Below are 18,330 nucleotides of genomic sequence, written 5' to 3'. Positions count from 1 at the left end.
ACTTCCACTGTCCTTCCCTTTTCTTTTTCTTTTGACTCTGCAAGTTGTATTCTGCCATTTGGTCAAAGAATGTGTACCAGAGGAAATTATGTGGCTTAATGGGATTATTAGTTGTTTTGTTCCAAAGAATGCTCACACCAGTGGTGCGAAAGCCAGATCACCCACTAGCGGGAGGTTTTCCTTGGACTGCCCATCTGGCTGGAAAAGTCACACTGCCATTCACTGTTTTTGCATGCTGTGCTAATCAAGGTTATTATCATAAACTAAAACCATCAAAATGTACATTTACATGAAATAAGATCTACATTAAACCATATATATACTTGAGTTAATGTATTTTTAAAAAGAAAACAAACTGATAAAAGTGACACATAACTAAAATTAAAACACAAAATATAAAACCTAACTTTAATAGTATATTAAAGATAATAAAATAACTTTTGAATTATTTTGAGAATTTTGGAGGGGTGCCGTTGAGTAAATAAACTCCAGACAAGAATACAACTATATTGTTATGAATACAACTGTTATGACGACTATAAAAGATTTAGTGTGGCGTGATTTTATGGGACTATGGATACATTATGCATTTCTGGTTCGGGTTGCATAACATTCTGTCAGATTGTACGTCACATGTTAATGCAACCCCCAAATCTGCATGAAATACTGCATTCATGGTTGATTTCAGAGGAAGCTCTAAGAACAGTATGTCCTCCTGCTGAGATGAACCTGATCCATGTCAAGCTCTCGTTCCTTAAATGGAGGACTTTTCTTAGCTTGTTGGGGAAAGTGGCTGTCATTGGGGGTTAGAATAGGATTTCTTCTTCCTCACAAACTGGCTTTTTTATGGCTGTCAAGAGGTTCCTCTCTGGTCATTGTTTATTGCCTTTTGTTTAAATGGGCACCCAATTAGCACCGAGATGACAGCAGAGCCCCACCAGCGCCTTTAAAGATGTAGTGGGCTTCCTGCTCGTAGATGGACACACATGCACAAAGGCTAAATATAGCCCTGGCCTCACAGTCCTAACATCAGGCTGTGAATTATTATTGGGGAAACAGACAAATCTTGTGTTTTTGAAACTGAAGAGAGAGTTATACCGGTTCTGAATCAAGGCCGGTTATCCGCCATGTGCAACAGGAATGGCTCCGATAAAAGCACAATACTCCCAAACACAGAGGTATTACTGGAATTTGCACCTGTTGCAGGGCAAGCCCATGTGATCTGTTTCAATGTCCTAAAAGATGACCGCTCCTGGCCACAGCATTGCAGTTCACATTTGGTAGTAAAAGTGACGAGTAGAAAAGAAAATGGACCATTTAGATGTTCTGTGGTGATCTTTGTGGCTTTTTTTTTTCTTTTTGACCTCAGATACAGTATAACTTTTTTTAAACATATTTTTATATAGGCTATTAAACATTAAAATATCAGTGACTATTTTTTTTTCCTTTTTTTCTACATCAATACTTTGTTTTAAATAAATAAACAAATGAATAAATAAAAATGTTAAATATTAAAAACCAAAGTTTTTGTTAACTATTTAATCATTTTATTTATTTTTCTATGTTCTATATTATTGAATTATGTAATCAATTTACATTAATGAAATAAAAATGTTAATAGATTTAACAAATAAATTAATAAAGATCAATAACATTAAATAAATAGATAAATAAGATAAATAAACTTTAGTATCTTTTGCTTTTTAACTTGCATGTTACATACAAATAAATGTTTGTTTTTATTAAAAACATGCAAGTAATATGCCAAAGTTTGTTTGTTTATCTTAATTTTATTTATCTGTTTTCAATCTTTTGGTTTAATTTTTATTTACAATCTTGAAACATACAAGTTAAATATCAAAGATTGATAAAGATATTCAAAAATCTCATTTATTTCTTTGTTTTTTGTTTTAATAATTTATAATATATTTTTTTAGATTCGTGATTTATTTGTTTGGAAATTGCGTTTTAAATTAATTTTAAACGAGTCATGATGCTTCTAGACCATTTTCAGAAGAATGACAGCAGTTCCCAGTATTTAATTTTTCTTAACTAAACACATTTTTCCATGAGTCTTTGAGTTGAACAACCCCCTCACCATCATTTAATGCTATCTCGCACACAGGCACGCACACACACTGTGACGAGGACCTTTAAACGTGGTCATTCTCAGCGTGGCAGCTGCGTCCATTCTCTGAGAGGCCTGGGCGCAGACGTCCTCTATTGTAGCACAGGGCCATAATGTCCCCTTTCAACTGCCCCTTCATAAACAGCCAGGTGTGAGCGCTGTGAGAGGGGAGGGAGGCAGGACGCTGGAGGGCTTTGCTGGCACTCACCGCATCTATTTTCATACGAATGCTCTGTTCATAAGAAGAGAGGACTCATAAACATTGTAAATAAGTGGTGATGTGAAAAAGCCCAGTGCTTGAGCTGTTGTTGTTTAACGGTAATGCTCCGTGGTAATTATTTCCTCCTCTAAAAAAAGTCTAAATTAAAGAGCTTCCTACTCTCACGCCAATCACTATTCGCGGGACCCTTGTCGCTTCCTCTACTCGAAGGCTGAAATTAGAATTAAAAAGCCACAGCCACTGCCATCTTTTCCCACCACTCATGGTTCTGCACAAAGAGCAATGCACTTGTATGACAATGTATTGTTTGTGCATAGTATGTGTGTGAGGTCCAAATCTGCGTAATATATTACATGTCAAGACTTAAGGCATTGGGAATCATTTATGATTGGCCCGTATACTGATAAGCTCACAGTATCACACTGTAATTATTTACATTTTGGGTCATGTAAAGACCTTATTCAGAGTATCCAGTGTAGCTGAACATTGAACATGTCTTCACATGTCCAAACAAAGGTACTTCTGGTTGATATCTGATGCAGACAGAAGAAAATTAACTAGCATTTTATTACTTAAGTTTGTTTATTTTACTATTTAACTTATAAATTTGTTTTATTGTAATTCTATTTTTTTAAAAATTGACTGGCTTTTCATTTACTTGGTTTTACTAGTTTTTTTAAACTATTTTACTTAAATAAATTCAATAAATACACAAATTATTTTTGAGTTAAATAGTGAATTTAAATTAAAAAAATACTTTTTTGCACTTTTTACAGTATTTAACTAAATAAGAAACTAATAAGAATGTAAATGTGTACCTTGAAATGCAATGCAAGTCGCTTTGGATAAAAGTGTCTGCCAAATGCATAGATGTAAATGTAAATAATATGCCCTTTAATTGAAAAATAAAACATTAGTTTTGGTTTGTCCTCAAACGTTTCACCTTTTATCTCATCTTTAGTCCTGAACTGTCCTTTTGCTCTTCAGCTGTCCTGGTGCATTTAGCAGTCCTTTTCCAATCTTCTTATCACTGCCCTAAGCAACCTCTAAGGTTGTGCGGGGGGTTAGCGTTATCTAGATGACTATCCACCTCACACACACACACCAAACATTAATTCTCTCTGTCAATGACCTGCTTGCGGCATGCTTTTAGGGATTATACTCAACCAGCCATTTGAGGATGTCGAAGTGCGGACAGGGCCTCCTCACATGAGGATTTGCCTTTTCTGTCTTGTTCCTTCTTTTCACTTCTGGGTCTGAGAGGATTAAACCATGCTTCCGGACGCAGGGCATTATTTGCCTGGGATGAGAAAGCTAGAGGAAGTAGCTGGGATCTAGTGATCCCTAAAGATAGAAATATCAGATCTCTGATACAGTTTTGGAAACTTTAAAAGTTTAGTAGGGTGAGTAAAAGTTCAAATTAAGTTCACCAAATAACCCAGAAGGCACTTATGTTTGGGGTGAATGTGGAATTCATTGTCTCATTCACTAGTAAGTGCATAAGTGTTTGCAAAAAATCCAGAACATGTGCAAATGCTTCTGAACTTTTTCTAAACCCTTTTTCATACGAATCCACTTTTTAAATGGGGAGAATGTACTTGCAGGTAGTAGAGTTTGCAACAGACTCAAAGCCTTTAAAACTGTAATTGCTCAATCCATGATGTCCATTTAGATTAGTGACCTCTGTGCTGACCTTTTCCTCGACCTGTTTAAGGATCAGATGTAGTCTAGGAATGGGATGTTGTTAAGGCCTGTAAGAGTTAATGTAGCTGCTCTATTTACTTTTTTTGTTTTGTTTTTAACTGTCAGATACTGTCATTTTTACATGGATGCATTTTGGCTTTTATCTAAGCAAAATTTGTACTCAGAGTATAAATTTGCATTGTAAACAAATGAATTGCATGTATTATGCTAAATAGTACTGTTTATTATTTCTATAAATTGAGACATATGTGAATGAAGGTCTGTAACTACTTTTCATGAGGTGCCATAAGTCTTTTCCTGTGGAGAAAGGTTGGCAGGACAGGAAAATAATAAAATAAATTCCATTAGCCTGGTGTCAGGCCTGATAACCTGCTAATGTATGATTTCATTAAAAAAAAAAGCTGCAGAAATGTTAAAGCTTTCCCCTGGTCTCTCAATAATTTTTTGTGTCATAAGTGCTCCGTTTGTGCTGGTTTCAGACATTTTAAATTCAAGTGAGCTTAATTAGAATGACTCCTAACTTAATTAGTCCCACTTTAGGGCTGAAATTAAATTATACCATATAATGTGCTTTATCTTGCAAGAATTTTTGAATTCCTTGTTGGCCTTTACTGGCATTGATTTTGTGACTGTTCATTGTTGTTTATAGTGACAAATAACAATGTTTGATATGTATTTGACCTAGTTTTTCTGTTGTCTCATTCCTAGAGTCTTAGAGGATGGGAGTTTTCTTGTCCTGGAGGAATACTTTTCTGTCTTCCGCCCTTCACTCTGACAATGCACCAATTCAAAGCCTGTTCCATTGGAGATAGTGGTTCCCACTAATGACCCTTGCTTGAGGTGTCTTTCCTGCAGTGGAAGAATGTTGCAGGATCTTTCTGTCTCCATTGCAGCTGCTTCCCATCTGCTATGTATGCAAGATTAGTATCGCTTTATTCTTACATGTGGGGCTCCCATGGGCTAATAATTTACACATGCTGTCATGCCACACTGTGCTTTACTGTTTCTTGAGCGCTGAGCAGTGACAGAGCCTGAGGGATTCAAGGGATCTTGGGATTCTTTAGTGCCACTAAGCATGCTAGGGGCATACAAACCCCAGGACAGTCTGGACAATAGTCTATTCCTTTCACCCAATACATCAATGTCGTCGTTCGTCAAAACAATGGTCAAGACAACCTGGGTTTGAAAGTGCATCAACCTGACAGAACCCAACAGCAAAGTGGTAGGGAGAATGTTGCACAGATAAAGGTTAATTGCCTTCACTCCATAATAAAGTACGTCATGGTTTGGAATTTATAGCGCATAGCCATTTATAGTTGTATTTTTATAGAAAATAACCTCAATAGGTAATTTAGTTGAATGAATTTCCAATGTGATTTAAGTTAAATCATGTTCTAAACTTTTGTACATGTCTTGGCTGCAATAATTTGTTTCAGAAATGCTAATGTACTTAACCATGCAGAAGTTTTCTTGCCCAACATGACTGAGGGGCCCATATTGTGTATCTAGATGATGGTTCTGATAAAGACTACAGAGGAAATGACTTCTATATTCGGTTTCAAACTCGACGGGCAATGAGGGCCTATGAAACCAATACACCGTTTGAAGTGTTAGTCAATAAGTAGCCTGTGCGCTCGTTCCCTGATTGCACATGGCAGCCATGTAGCCTAACAGCTAAAGTAACACTCTCTTCCGACAGTTGTTTCGGCTTAAAGCTGAAAATGGTTATTGCTTGGGATCTGGAGGAATTTATAGTTACTTTTGTCCAAGAAAGTACTTGACAACGCTCTTAATTTTTCTGGCAAAAGGAACCATCCGCGGAGCGGTCAATCTAGGACATGTGCGGGCAATTAGCTTTAAGTTCGCTTCCCCTGATCTGAAGCACAGAAATGTTTTGTCAAGAAATAAAAGTATGTTGAGTCTTAGCTAAGCAGTTTAACTGCTATTACATGTGATAGCTCTCTGGAGAAGTTTCCTTACATTAGCAGGTCTGTTATTGGTAATTATTTGGCTCTAGTGAGGCATGAATCCCCCTCCGCTCTCTGTAAAAAAAAAGAAAAAAAAAAGAAAAGATTGAGACAGATATGCAAATAGTAGTTTAATGTCATTTTGACAGTGGGTAAACACACTTTGTAGTAATAGGGTGAAATTACTTTGGTTTAAGTTTCAATAATTGAGGTTCCACCCCATAGTTATTGGTTGATTAGAGCCAGTGGCACATGACATTTGTCTGTATACTGATAATTACGTTAACTAGCAACCGGCTTTGATGTTGAATCTCAAAGAACGGTGCTGACAATGGTGACAGTTGTCTGGGATATCAAAGTGGTGCAATTAGTTTGCAATTAGCCTACTGGTTTACCGTTTGATCTGAGTGATGTCCTAGTCTGATGAATGGCATTCAATGATGTTTCTGAATAGCTTTTGAGTTTTGGTGCATCCAAAGTGAAAACGCTCTACCCTTTGGTATGTGTTCTGTGTTTGACACCTAAGCTTAGCCGTTTCATATACTGTACGTTGGCGATAAAGATGTGGATATTTCAAGATGGGCTTATTTGCTGAGATCAGAGCATGCTTGAGGTCAAAGCATTAGGCAGCTGACTCTATAAAGTCTTTGATCCAGAGTGCGACTGCATTGCACGCGTGCTTTTGGCACTCGAGACCGTGGAAGACAACACCACAAATGTCATTTATGTTTAGAGCCTGTTCATGCGCTCTCTCTCTCTCTCTCCCCCCTTGGCCCAAAGACACTGAATCTCATCCAAGCATAATGAATGAGATAAATGAACCAAGTAGGCCCCCTCTAGCTGATATACACATGCACAAGGTTCTCGCTGCACCTGTGAGGCTCATTTAGGCTTGTAGATGGGAGAGGGCCCTTGCAGGGGTTAATTCTGTGTCCCTCTTTTGTGTGTTGGGAGGGGGACTTTTTTTTTTGGTTTTGCTCTGCACAGCCTAAGTGACCTCCTGCAGGGTCTTTAGGCTTAACTGACACAAGAACAGTTCATAGTGTCCTATTCTAGAGGCCTCAAACACGTAGGCTCAAAGATCCTTAAGGATTTTTTAGTCTATGGATTCACGTACCAACCATTTCTTAGACACTTTTCTTAGAGTTTTGATAAATTATTTATTTGAATCATTTTTTTGTACTACACTGTAAAAAAAAAGTACAATCAACTTGGATGTTTAAGTCATTTCAATATAAATTGCATTAAATTTAAAGAAATAAATAAATGAGCAAAATCTTGTACAACTTATGAAAAAAGTTATTTTGATGAGTTAAAGCAATGTAAAAACATGTTGCATAACTTATTGATCGTATCATTTTTGACAATGTAAAAGTATATATTTTTTTTTTTACCCCTGTAAAACCTGGCGCAGATCCCACTTCAAACCTAGAGGTTTGCAAAGAAACTGCAGACTTTTTTTTAGACCGAAATACATTAAATGTCTTTCTTTTTTTCGATGACAGTGCAAGGGTAGAACGATTTTTGGGGGAGCAGAGAGGACCCAACTCATGACTTTCGAAGCACTGTTTTACTGTATTTCAGAGCGCTTGCTCACAAGGCTATGACTGACAAATGAATTCAATTAAAATTTTCTAAAAGATGTCATTTATATTTAGAAAGATACTTTCAGTTCCTTTGAGATCAAAGATTGGTTTATTTTAGTCTTGGGACGGAGGGGTTTTAGCTGACAAAAATGTGGGAAACCTTGTTTTTGATTAACAAAACACCATGCCTTCTGGTACAATAAGAGACATTTCTTGTCAGTGATCAGTGAGTCCACTAAAGAATAGGATTGTTTGCCACTTCTCTCCCTCAAAGGCTTTTAGAAATAGTGGGGGTTGGGGGGGCTGGCTTTGGGGTTTGAGGTGCGGCATGTACTAAGTGTGTAGTTGTAAGGGGGTGGGGTCACACTTTGTGAATTCAGTCAATCTAATTTGAGCTCTTCCCCTGAAGCCCTCATCTCATTCCCCTTTTTCCAAACCTCATGTGAACCAAGACCGGGGGTTTTCATGCCCCTGATGAAAATAGCCTTTGTTGCTCTTAATCTAATATCCTGCGCATTTAAACAGCAGTGAAAATGAGAATCCTGCTAAAATGTTGGAAGTATCTGTTTTCACCCGGTAGTTCCGCTGAACACGCTGGCCGGAAAATGGATCAGAGCGAGTCACACAACAGCATGCAAATGGAATTAAGATGTGTTGAATGCATTTGCTGGAAATTTGTGTCCTGTTGCATTGGAAACCCTTTAAAAACGAGACTCTTTGAGTTGCACGCTGGTTGTGTAGAAGGAAAAAACCTGTGTGGTGGTATCAAACCTGAGTCACTGTTTTTTCCATTAGATATGCTATGCTAAAACTCATGTTTTGTCGTCCGCTGGTTCTTATCTTCCCTTACAGCCTCTCCTGAAACTGTCACCAGTCAAGTATCTCTCCCAGATTGACACCCATTAACACATGAAAGATGAAACAAATGTAGATTTAAAGTATAAGACGTGCTAGTCTTCTCTTTGGCTACCTGAGTAGGGTACGTGATGACGTGCTCACAGTGTTTGTTTGATTTGGGGCTTTTGAGAGGTTTGTCACAAGTGAAGATTGATCAGTGTTTGAGTTTGGTCTGGGATAACTGAAACTTTTACCAGGTGTGAAAGCAGCTTTAAAGAATGCTAATAGGTCACTTAGCAGCCTTTGTTTTCATTTCCTCAACTGATGAACTCAGTTGCTAAGATAGCACAGAACCAGGGTTAGCATGTTTATTGAGCTGTAAGTTTATAAGTTTCATGAAAGAAAAGCCACTTTCTATTGACCTTCTAACATGAGAATGAGAAATGATTGGCTTTCAATTGTCAGTGCACCAACATTCAAACGTTTTTTCTTGAGTCTTGGTGGTTAAGGGTCAGTGGCAGGAATTACTTTTTATTTTTATTTTTTTATAAATATTCACAAGGTATTTAAATTGCAATGAATATATACAACGTGTCATATTGGAATTAATTTACTTTATAAAAAAATGATTTTTAAAAAGTAAAAAAAAAAGTCAGGGTTGTGTTTCTGTTCCTATGAAGAAAAAAGCTTTTTTTCAGGACAAGGTTAGATCGTTTTACAATGTCAATGTAATTCATACAATTAATATGAATTAACTTTCTGAAACTTTCTATTTAATATATTGGTTAAGATGTGTATATAAAGTGTTACACCTTTTTCTTGGTCACACCAACACAACATTTTTAGAGTCTGTTAAATTTAAACTTTTGTTAAGACTTTAGTTGAAAGTTTTTCAAAAATTATTTTTTTTTCATTGTATTTTCCTTTTCTTTTCTTGGACTTTCCTCTGCCATTGACCGTAAAGCAAATGCTTCACTAAAGTAAAACTCAATGGAAAGTATGCTATAAACATTGATTATTTAGCCTGTCTTCAAATAAATTACAGTGAAGCTATTTAAATCCCACACAGCATTACAAATGACAGTAGCTAAAATAAATGAAACTAAATGGCGCTAATGATCCTGGCTCAGTGTCTTATCTCTGGAAAATCTCTTTCTCGCTTAACTTAAGGCAGTAGATTGCGAAGGACAGGAATGCTGCCGAGACAGCTGAAGATTTATAACAGGGAGGTGTGAGTTGGGCAGATGTAACAGTGTAGTACAAACAGCAGTGCATTGTGGTCTATACAAGTTGTTCTTTCTTTAACTGACCATACTCTTTTTGTGGAGTTATTTTTTTACCCCATCTATGCGTTAGAGGTACTGCATTTCAACTATACGTGCGAGTGAGACCCCAGGCTGCTTCTATGGGATTCCTGTGAGCTACAAGTGGCAACATAAATGTTCATAGACGTGCTGCCCTCCCTCACTCGCATTCTCAATCCCCTCCCTCCTCTTCTCCTCTCCTCCCTCTCTCTCTCTACATCTCAGGTTACCGTGGCTGGAGTTTAGACATCTCTGACTAGTGTTTCCCTTATGTCCTTGTCCCTGCCTCCAGCCTGGGAAGAGCCACCCAGTACCCTCTCTGATTGGACTGGGTAGTTTGTCTTGACGCACCACTGTGCTGAGTGCTGGACGACGTGTTTCAACAGATGGTTGGGGTTAGTGTGTGTCATCACATTGGAGAACGGATTAGAGGAGGAAGGTTGTCTTCCAGGAGCAGTGTGGTCCCCACAAACACTCTTGAGGAGCTCAAGAGCGAGCAACCCACAGCGAGAGAAGGATCAACTCCATGAGCAAGACTGATATCCAGGTACTAACACTTCAGATTCTCACTCTCTCCAACTAGTTTGTTTTTCCTTGGAGGGTCTGGAATTTTTAGTTCATCTGTATTAAATGTTTTTGGCTGTCTTATTTGATTCTCTTATGTGAAACTGAAGTGCTGTCAGGTTTTGGATTTAAAGAGGGGTGTTTCTGAATGAGTGTTTCTGACTGAAGAGACGTCTTTTTGCGTGTTATGCAAGTTTTAATGAACCATGTAATTGGATTTTCACTTCATGAAAATGACATCCCCTTTTGCTAACCTCGATTTAATTGCCGTTTCTGTCATGCTAAAAGGTTGAAGGGAACATCTCACTATAGATCATGACCTTTAGACTGCGCCAGTTATGCATTCACATAAATTTGATTTGAAGTGAAAGCTAAACCTTGCTGCACAAACAATTTTTCAGACTGATCCCTGCACATGTTGCCGGCAAACAAGTTTAATCCATTCAATTTAGCATTAGTTGTTTAAATAAGCTGTGTCCTGCATTAAGCGGACACTGTCTTCATACTGAATAAATGTGGTGTTAAGAACATCCCCTGGACCAGGTTGCAACATATGCAAATGGCGGGGTGCCTCTAAAGAAATCATGCCACAAGTTTCACTCAACTCCAGTAAACCAAAAAGGGCAGAACTGCCAATGAAGAACTAGATGTCTAGCATTAATATGTTGCTGCCGGGCATGTATACAGCGTGAGGTGTTTGCTGAGGGGACTGTACAGCTGTAAGGGCAAGGGGGGCAGAAGAATGATGCCAGGAATGCCACAAAGACAGAGTTGTGTGAATTATGTTTATTTACACACATTAATCAGCCATGTCAACATCACTCACTCACTCACATACTGAAATTCATTTGAGAAAACCACAAATACATCAGCACTAGTGTTGAGATTTTACAATGAGGGCAGTCATTACCAGTGACGACTGCAGGATTATGAAGGGACGTGATTTGAGAAACTTGTTTCTTTTCGTTCAGTGTGTTTTCGTTTCTGTAGATGTACAGTTATGCCTTATTAGCTGGATTTGTTTGGCTGTGACTTCATTAGTGTTTGAAAAATCATTTGAGAGATGAAGCTTATGCAGACGTTACCTTTCGTTGAACCAATTTAATGCACAAGTGGATTTGATTTAGTGTGAGGTTAAAAATGACCTTGCTAAATTAATCTTGATGGGTTGCATTAGTCGCCAAAAACTGCTTTTCATTACATTTCTTTAACATGAGCCATATGTAATTAGGTGTTTTAGCTCTGAGGTCTTTGAGGAGATCTGAACTAAAGACTGTTTATGGTCTCAAACCCTTGGTTAAGTTTGAAAGCAGACAATACCATTGACCTGTTCGTTCTCTGTGAACAGAGCCATGCCGTAAACTTGTCAGTTGCAGTTCTTCATCAATCACTTTCTCTAAGTGCAATTAGTTTTTAAAGATACAGGCCTGCTTCTCATTTTTGTGGTACATTTTTGTGGTTGACAGCCCAGGTCCCTATTCACTTTCTTCATTGCAACACAAAATTAGAAATATTTTATATTTGTTTTCCATATAAGATGCAAACATGTTTGTTATGACACAAGGGTGAGTAAATAATGACATTTTCAGATTTGGCTAAACGGATATATGATCTTGATCCCAGCATCTTTGAGAGATTGTTGTGGTTTTGTGTCAGTCTAAACAGTTGCCGCAGCTGTTGTGAATAATTTGCAGTTCTAGATTTGGGTCTGCCAACACTAATATTGTTTCAGTAGCTGTTCAGTCTTTTGGAGAGTTAGACCGGGGATCAGTTGTACCGTGAGAGTGGGATCACGAGAGAGCATGAACTCTAAGCTGTGTGTGTGCGTGAGCATGTTTGTGTGAGAGTGAGAGAGAATCTTTGTCGAACTGTCAATAACCATTTCAAACTCTATGGTCTGATATCCTGCCTCTTCTCAGTTTTCCTGAAGCTTTCGACATGTTAAGTATTTGACCCCTGCCATTCGTGTTCACTTACCAACTCAAATCAAAAGCAGCGGGAACCCATGTGCCACTATGCCGCATGGCTCTTGTGCCGTTTATAAAATGCCTCTTTGCCTTTAACTAGTTGCATACATTCACTGCTGTTCTGTCAAACAAATCACAGTTGCCAGGGTGCTGGACATTTAACAGCCCATATGTACGATCCTTTCTGTCAAGTGCTGGAAAAATGGCAGCATGTGGAGGTGGTCACCAGTGCCAGCTGTTCCCAGGATCCTCTGAGGAGCACCATTGAGTTAGTTAACCAGCCATTCCCACCACATGGACATTTAAAAGTCTTGTTTAGATAGGCAGTGAGAGAGGAAATTGAGCCACACTGTGTAGTATCTGTTTATCTCTGCTTAATAATAGTGTTCCTGCAGGAAGTGAGGTGGTAATTTAAAAGGGAAGGGTGGGTGACATCAAGGCTGTAATTGAGAGTTGACAATGCTTCGGCATGATGTTGTCTCGCTTATCTGTGGCTCTTAGTCCTATATGCTTTGGGTGTACGGTTTATAATTTCACTGTGAATGTTATTGATCTCTCTTCATAGAGGAGGAGGGAAGGGGGGAGGTCATGATGTTTGGATGGTGCTTTCTGCATTAGGAACAACAGACTCATGGGAAACACTGCCACAGATGGTGCTCTCAATAGCGCCCCCAAGTGCTTGAAGTCCCTGATGCATCACTCTATTGCATCAGGTCACGGTAGGCGAATCAACTGTAAAATGCAAAGATACTTGAGTACCTCAGATTGCCACATTGTAAGAACCATTAGGAGAATCTCTAGGCAGATATAGCTGTTCTTTCCAAAGCATGTGGCGACTAGTGGTTCCTCTATCTCCACCATAAAGGAAAGGTTTTGAGGCAACTTCAGACAGTATCTAGAGGTTCTCAATGGTTCTGGCAATGGTCTCTCCACATTTTTCGTTTTTACAGTAATGCCCTCAATTCAGAGAGGCATTCTAGAGTTAGGCGCTGACTACTTGAATCCCTTGGGATCATGATAATTAAAGTGTAGCAGCCAGTCATTATTGACCTTTGAGGTTCACATTGTAGCTGTCTAACTTGAGTCCACTGCCCATTCTTTGGCTTGTCCAAAGAAAGGCCTTAAATGCTTATTCCTAAGAGTAGATCAGTGGAGGTCAGAGGTCCCGGCCACCATTGTGACATTATCCATACCATGTCAATTCCGCTGTAAAATATTGCAGAGAAGAAGCAATCCTAATTATGGTTGAAAGAAAAAGGGCCTGGCAAGATCACATGCAATTAAGCAGCCGTCAGGAGGATGCATTGAAGTGAAGGAGACTCAAAAAGAATGTCGCCAGGATGTGATATCATGGCAAGACACACTATCATTCTCCGCTAATTCAGAATAGAAATAGAAAACCAATTAGGGGAAAGAGAAAAGACAGGCAGCTTTGCCGACAGCTCACTTAATAAAAGACAGCATGCAATGCTTTCAAAAAATCTAACCTCCCAACCTTCTTTCTTAATATTTGTATTAAACTTCTGCAAGAATGAATTGAGTGGGTCCATAAAGGCCTCTTTTGGACCTGACAGCTAAGCATGCAATGTATCCAGACTCAAACGTACTTGGTTGCTGAACGACTTTGATTTGCTTTCATGTCTCCTTCTCGTCTTTACCATGGGGATATGAGTCTGACCTCTGCTGTGGCTTGCTCTTGAGTGGAATGCCTATAAACCTTTCATTGCTTTGGGTTTGTCTCGCCAGGCAAGCCACTGGAGAGTCGTGCCATCCAAATGAAGTGGTTCTGTGGTTTTCCTGTTTGGTTGCTATGGTGTGATTTTCAATTGCAAATTACTCGCGACTATCTCAAAATATTACTTGTTCATTATTGCTTTTTGTCATAATTGCAACTATTTCTCATACTTTCTCTTGTGATTGCAACTTTCTCACAATTGCGTCTTTACATCTCACGATTGCAACTTAAAATTATTACTTTTTCTGTAATTAGAATGTAACTTTCTTATTTAAAATTGTATTGTATATAAATTTATACACCTACTACTAGATTTTTTCACTCTTAGGCTGAAACAGGCTTTCATTAGAAAAAGACTGTCCAGCTGAGGTTCCCAGAGGGCATTGCAGAATTCTGCTCAGGCTAATTTACATATGGCATGTTTGTCTCTGGCACTCAGCGTTTTTAGGTTTGGCCTGCTGACTGTGGATTCATAAATGCACGTGAATATTTGGCTGCACAGCTTTTGAAAATGAATCCTGTGATTTTGAAAAGATCATACAGCCGGTGGATGGGGCGTGACCTGTAAGTACAGGTGTCAGAAATGCCAGTGCACTCAAAGTTAATTACGTTACAAATTATGTGATCGCACGCTTCAAAAAAAAAAAACACAAAGCCACACGCATTCACGCCTCAAGCGCTGGCGAAGTGAGCATCGGAGTACAAATTACAGGTTGCATTTCTGCGTGTGTCTGTGATGGATAACAAATAGGGTTTTTTAGGAGTAACATCCCACTCGTATATAGCAGAGTGACAGACGGGGTCAGGGATGGGTATTCTCATTGTCGTTTTTTTTCTGCATAGATTCTGTCTGTACATGCCCCACATTCTGGAAGTGTACCATTTCACACTATGACAGAAATGCTCTGACTGGGGCCTGCTGACAGAGCCCTCTATGCACCCACTTACCCCACCCAAAAACAGTCTGGAATTTGGTTCCAAAGCGCCCTTAGTACATTTTCAGCATTCAGGTAGCCACAGTCTTCGCTAGAATAGGTAGTCTCAAATTAACATGCACTGGACAGTGCTGGTGGCTTTGCTAGCATCAAGTTTGTGATCCAGCCCATTTGACATGACACCACGTGATCACGCTTTGTCATTTGAGGTAAAGCAACTAAGGCCCTGTTTACACCTGATATTAAGATGCATTTTGGGCGATCAGATCAAAAACGCATTCGGCAGGATTGCTTTCGTAATGTAAACGCTCATGTGGTCGGAAGTGTTCGAACAGCCACAAAAAACTCTACTCTATTGACCAAACGTGTAAACATTGCGGGAACCACACTAGCCAGATTTAAACTTTGTCAGCTGAAGACCCAAAATTAGGTTAGTTGATGAAAAATGTACCAAGCACAATGTTCTCACCATTCCTGATTTCTAACGCACTCACAGCATTTGGCAGGACCTTGTGGCTGTCAGCAGAAACGAAAGCTGCTGCTCTCCGTATGTTGTTCCGTCTTATCTGGGTGCATTTATATGTAAATTGCGTGAGCTTACATTATCCATTAGATTCAAAGATCGGGAAAAGCCCATACATTTACCCCCGCCATACACCCTCCCATCAAATAAATCAGGACAGAAATGGTTTAAAAATGTCTCGATTGACAAACACATCATAATACCAGGTGTAAACAGGGCCTAAGTCCCTTACTTTGGACTTACTAAGTGCGAGTTGAAAGCTGATCCTAGCATTAAATGGAGTAACACTGTCTCAATCTCTCCACTTTCAGACAGGCCATATGGTCCAGTGCTGAGGCCTGCCGTGTGCGCTTGCTGGTAGACCAAGTATTTATATTTGGGGTTTGAACACATTTCAGTTTGGCTCAATGTAGCATTAAGGGTAATAATTAAAGTGAATCACAGTCTAATTCTGTTTTTACCTGGCTTTTTTTCTCTCTCCTCCTTTTACCTGTGCCCTTCTGTGACCTGATTATGAATTGACCTTCTTCCTGGTTAAAGAATATAGTGTTAAAAAGTATAATTTTGTTTTGACGAGTTCCAGTAGGAATATTCATCAATCATTATCAGATCTTCATGGGTCATTTAATCTCTATACGTCTGTGGCCAGGTCTCAATGACTAACCTGCTCTCCAAGACACAGAACCCCCCATGGGTATAGATGTGGCCTGGTGGCACCTCTTCTATAATAGTGAGGGATTTATGTCTTCAGGCTTGTAATGGTGCCACGCGTCTTCAGTCAGCGAACTGCACATAATATTAGGATCACTTAAGCGGTAAGGATACTCCAGCTCAAACAGATTTGCTTGGCTCCCTATGTTCTTCATGTGGGAGCTGGCCACTGATTTCATGGAAAAGACATTGATTTATTTATTCAAGACTGTTACGTCAGTGGAAACTCACTGAAGCAATTTGATTATTTTCTTTGTGGCATTTTAATGTGTTTGGTGTATTTGCCACTGTGGTAGAGAGGAATATTTCTTTAAAAATGAAATTAAGATGAAACATATTCTTTGCGAGGTTCTCTTTAACTGGTTTTATACTGCAATCTGGACTTTTAAAAGTCTTTTTTTCTACTTGTGATGTATGTTTTGTGGAGAATATGAACTATACGTCAAAGGCTCTGAAAGCATTTCTCAAGACAAAGCACATTTATTATGGTATGGCTGGTTGCAGCTGTAATTAATTTTTCTCCCCCTCCCACCAAAGACCCATAAAATGCTTTTACTGTGTCTGTTTCTCTGTTATTTGTCATATACTGAGTTGATCAAAGGCCAAATGTTTGACATTGCCCCTCCTCCATTATGCTGTCTATGGAGATCTGCTTTTTTGCTTCTTTCATTAACCACATACTTAAAGGAATGGCCTGAAAACCTCTCCAGCGAGACCTCCCAGCTGACCGAGAGAGGCGAGGATGGCTTGCTTCGGCTGCTCCAACTCGAGCAAAAACGCCAGGAAGAATCTCTGTTAGGCTTCGCTAGAACTCTGCCAAATTTGGTCAGAGCTGATTTCAGTCCTACCTGGCAATCTCAGTCGATTGTACTTGCGTTTAAACAGCAGGGTAAGTAGCCGGAGAATGTCGAGGAGGTCTGAAGCTTTGACTGGTTTATGCTGTGCCGACTTTGCAGGTGGCTAATGAGTTGGGCCTTCATAAGAGAAAGCTAATCTCTCCCAAAGCCAAGCCGAGGAGGAGCTGAATGGAATTTGCTTAGCTCTGAATTCTGTGCCCTGTATGTTTAAGCCTGTGAGCTGCTCTCTCTTTCTCTCCCACAGTCATTGAGATGCTGGACGGCACCCACCGGCGCTCCGGAGTCATGTATGCCACAGTACAGGTCACCTATAGCTCCACCGTCTCTCTCAGACAGCGTGACTTCAGCGGCCTCTCTGGTGGTAGTAAATTGGATTATGGAAAAATCATAAAACTCTCGAAGGTGGCTCCAGCCCCCATGCCTTGGTATTTAGAAATAAAGGGTAGTGATGTGCTTAGTTTGGAGATTAAAGAGGGGTTTTGGGTGGGCTTAAAGGTGTGAGTGAGGCTCAGTGGCTGGGGTTCTTGTGCGATGGCACGGTCGACTGCCATCAGCTGCAGCTGGGTGAGGGTGTGTGCAAGGCTGGTGTCACTGGAGAACATGTTAATGTGAGCTGGCATAGCAAAGCAGCGTGGCAGCCTGGGAGAACTAAAGTGGCCATGGCATCAATGTTTAAAAGTATTAGATCTCAAACTGTCTGCACAAGTTCACAGAAGAATAAATGACTTAATCTGTTCTAGTCCTAATGTTTTCTTTCTGCCATCTTAAGGCCACGACTTCAAGCTAATCAGCAAATCAAAGAACAAACTGTTGTGACGTCTTTTTGAACAAAATCAGATCAAAACGAAGTTCATTTAATTTTCGCTTCTGTAGTTTTTACTTGCCAGTTTCAAACTACCATTGGTCTGTGGCGATTACGTAATAAGTATGTGTGCTCTGGAACTCCCTTCTTTGATGTGAAAATCTTCTCCGGTTCATTTCATCTGTTCAGTCTGTAAAAATGCGAGCAAAAAAAATAATACGCTGGAGATGCTTTATGTAGAAATTGAAGTTGTAATTCTAATTGAAAGTGACACTGTTTTTTATCTTTAATACTCTAAAGCTTTCTTTAAAGCAATCTATTATATAAAGTGCTTTATAAATAAAAGTGACGTGATTTGTTTGGAATGCTGAAATGCAGAAACGTATCCACATCATGCTTTGTTAACTGTGGTTTTGTCACCACTGTCATTTTTGTTGTTTACTTTCTGACTGAGAGGAAAGCACTTATTTACATATTAACTTCCGCTCCC

At 39.3% G+C, this 18,330-nt stretch overlaps 1 protein-coding gene across 15 annotated transcripts in view; it reads left to right on the top strand.

The window, feature by feature from the left end:
• Nucleotides 1-18,330, top strand: part of sulf1 (sulfatase 1) — a 78,841-nt gene that overhangs the window by 31,122 nt on the left and 29,389 nt on the right. For 7 of the 15 annotated variants that reach the window (XM_079601104.1, XM_079601106.1, XM_079601097.1 and 4 more), the window contains exon 2: nucleotides 9,972-10,293. The exons of 7 other annotated variants lie outside the window; for them this stretch is intronic. The gene's annotated coding sequence lies outside the window, so the exon portion shown is untranslated. Of the gene's footprint in view, nucleotides 1-9,971; nucleotides 10,294-18,330 lie in introns of those variants that run through there. One more of the 15 variants, XM_079601110.1, reaches the window with a different exon arrangement.

The sequence above is a fragment of the Phoxinus phoxinus genome (assembly GCF_949152265.1).
Source record: "Phoxinus phoxinus genome assembly, chromosome: 24".
NCBI classification, from domain to species: domain Eukaryota; kingdom Metazoa; phylum Chordata; class Actinopteri; order Cypriniformes; family Leuciscidae; genus Phoxinus; species Phoxinus phoxinus.
The sequence above is the reverse complement of the archived record's forward strand: the minus strand, read 5'-3'. Positions and strand labels throughout refer to the sequence as shown.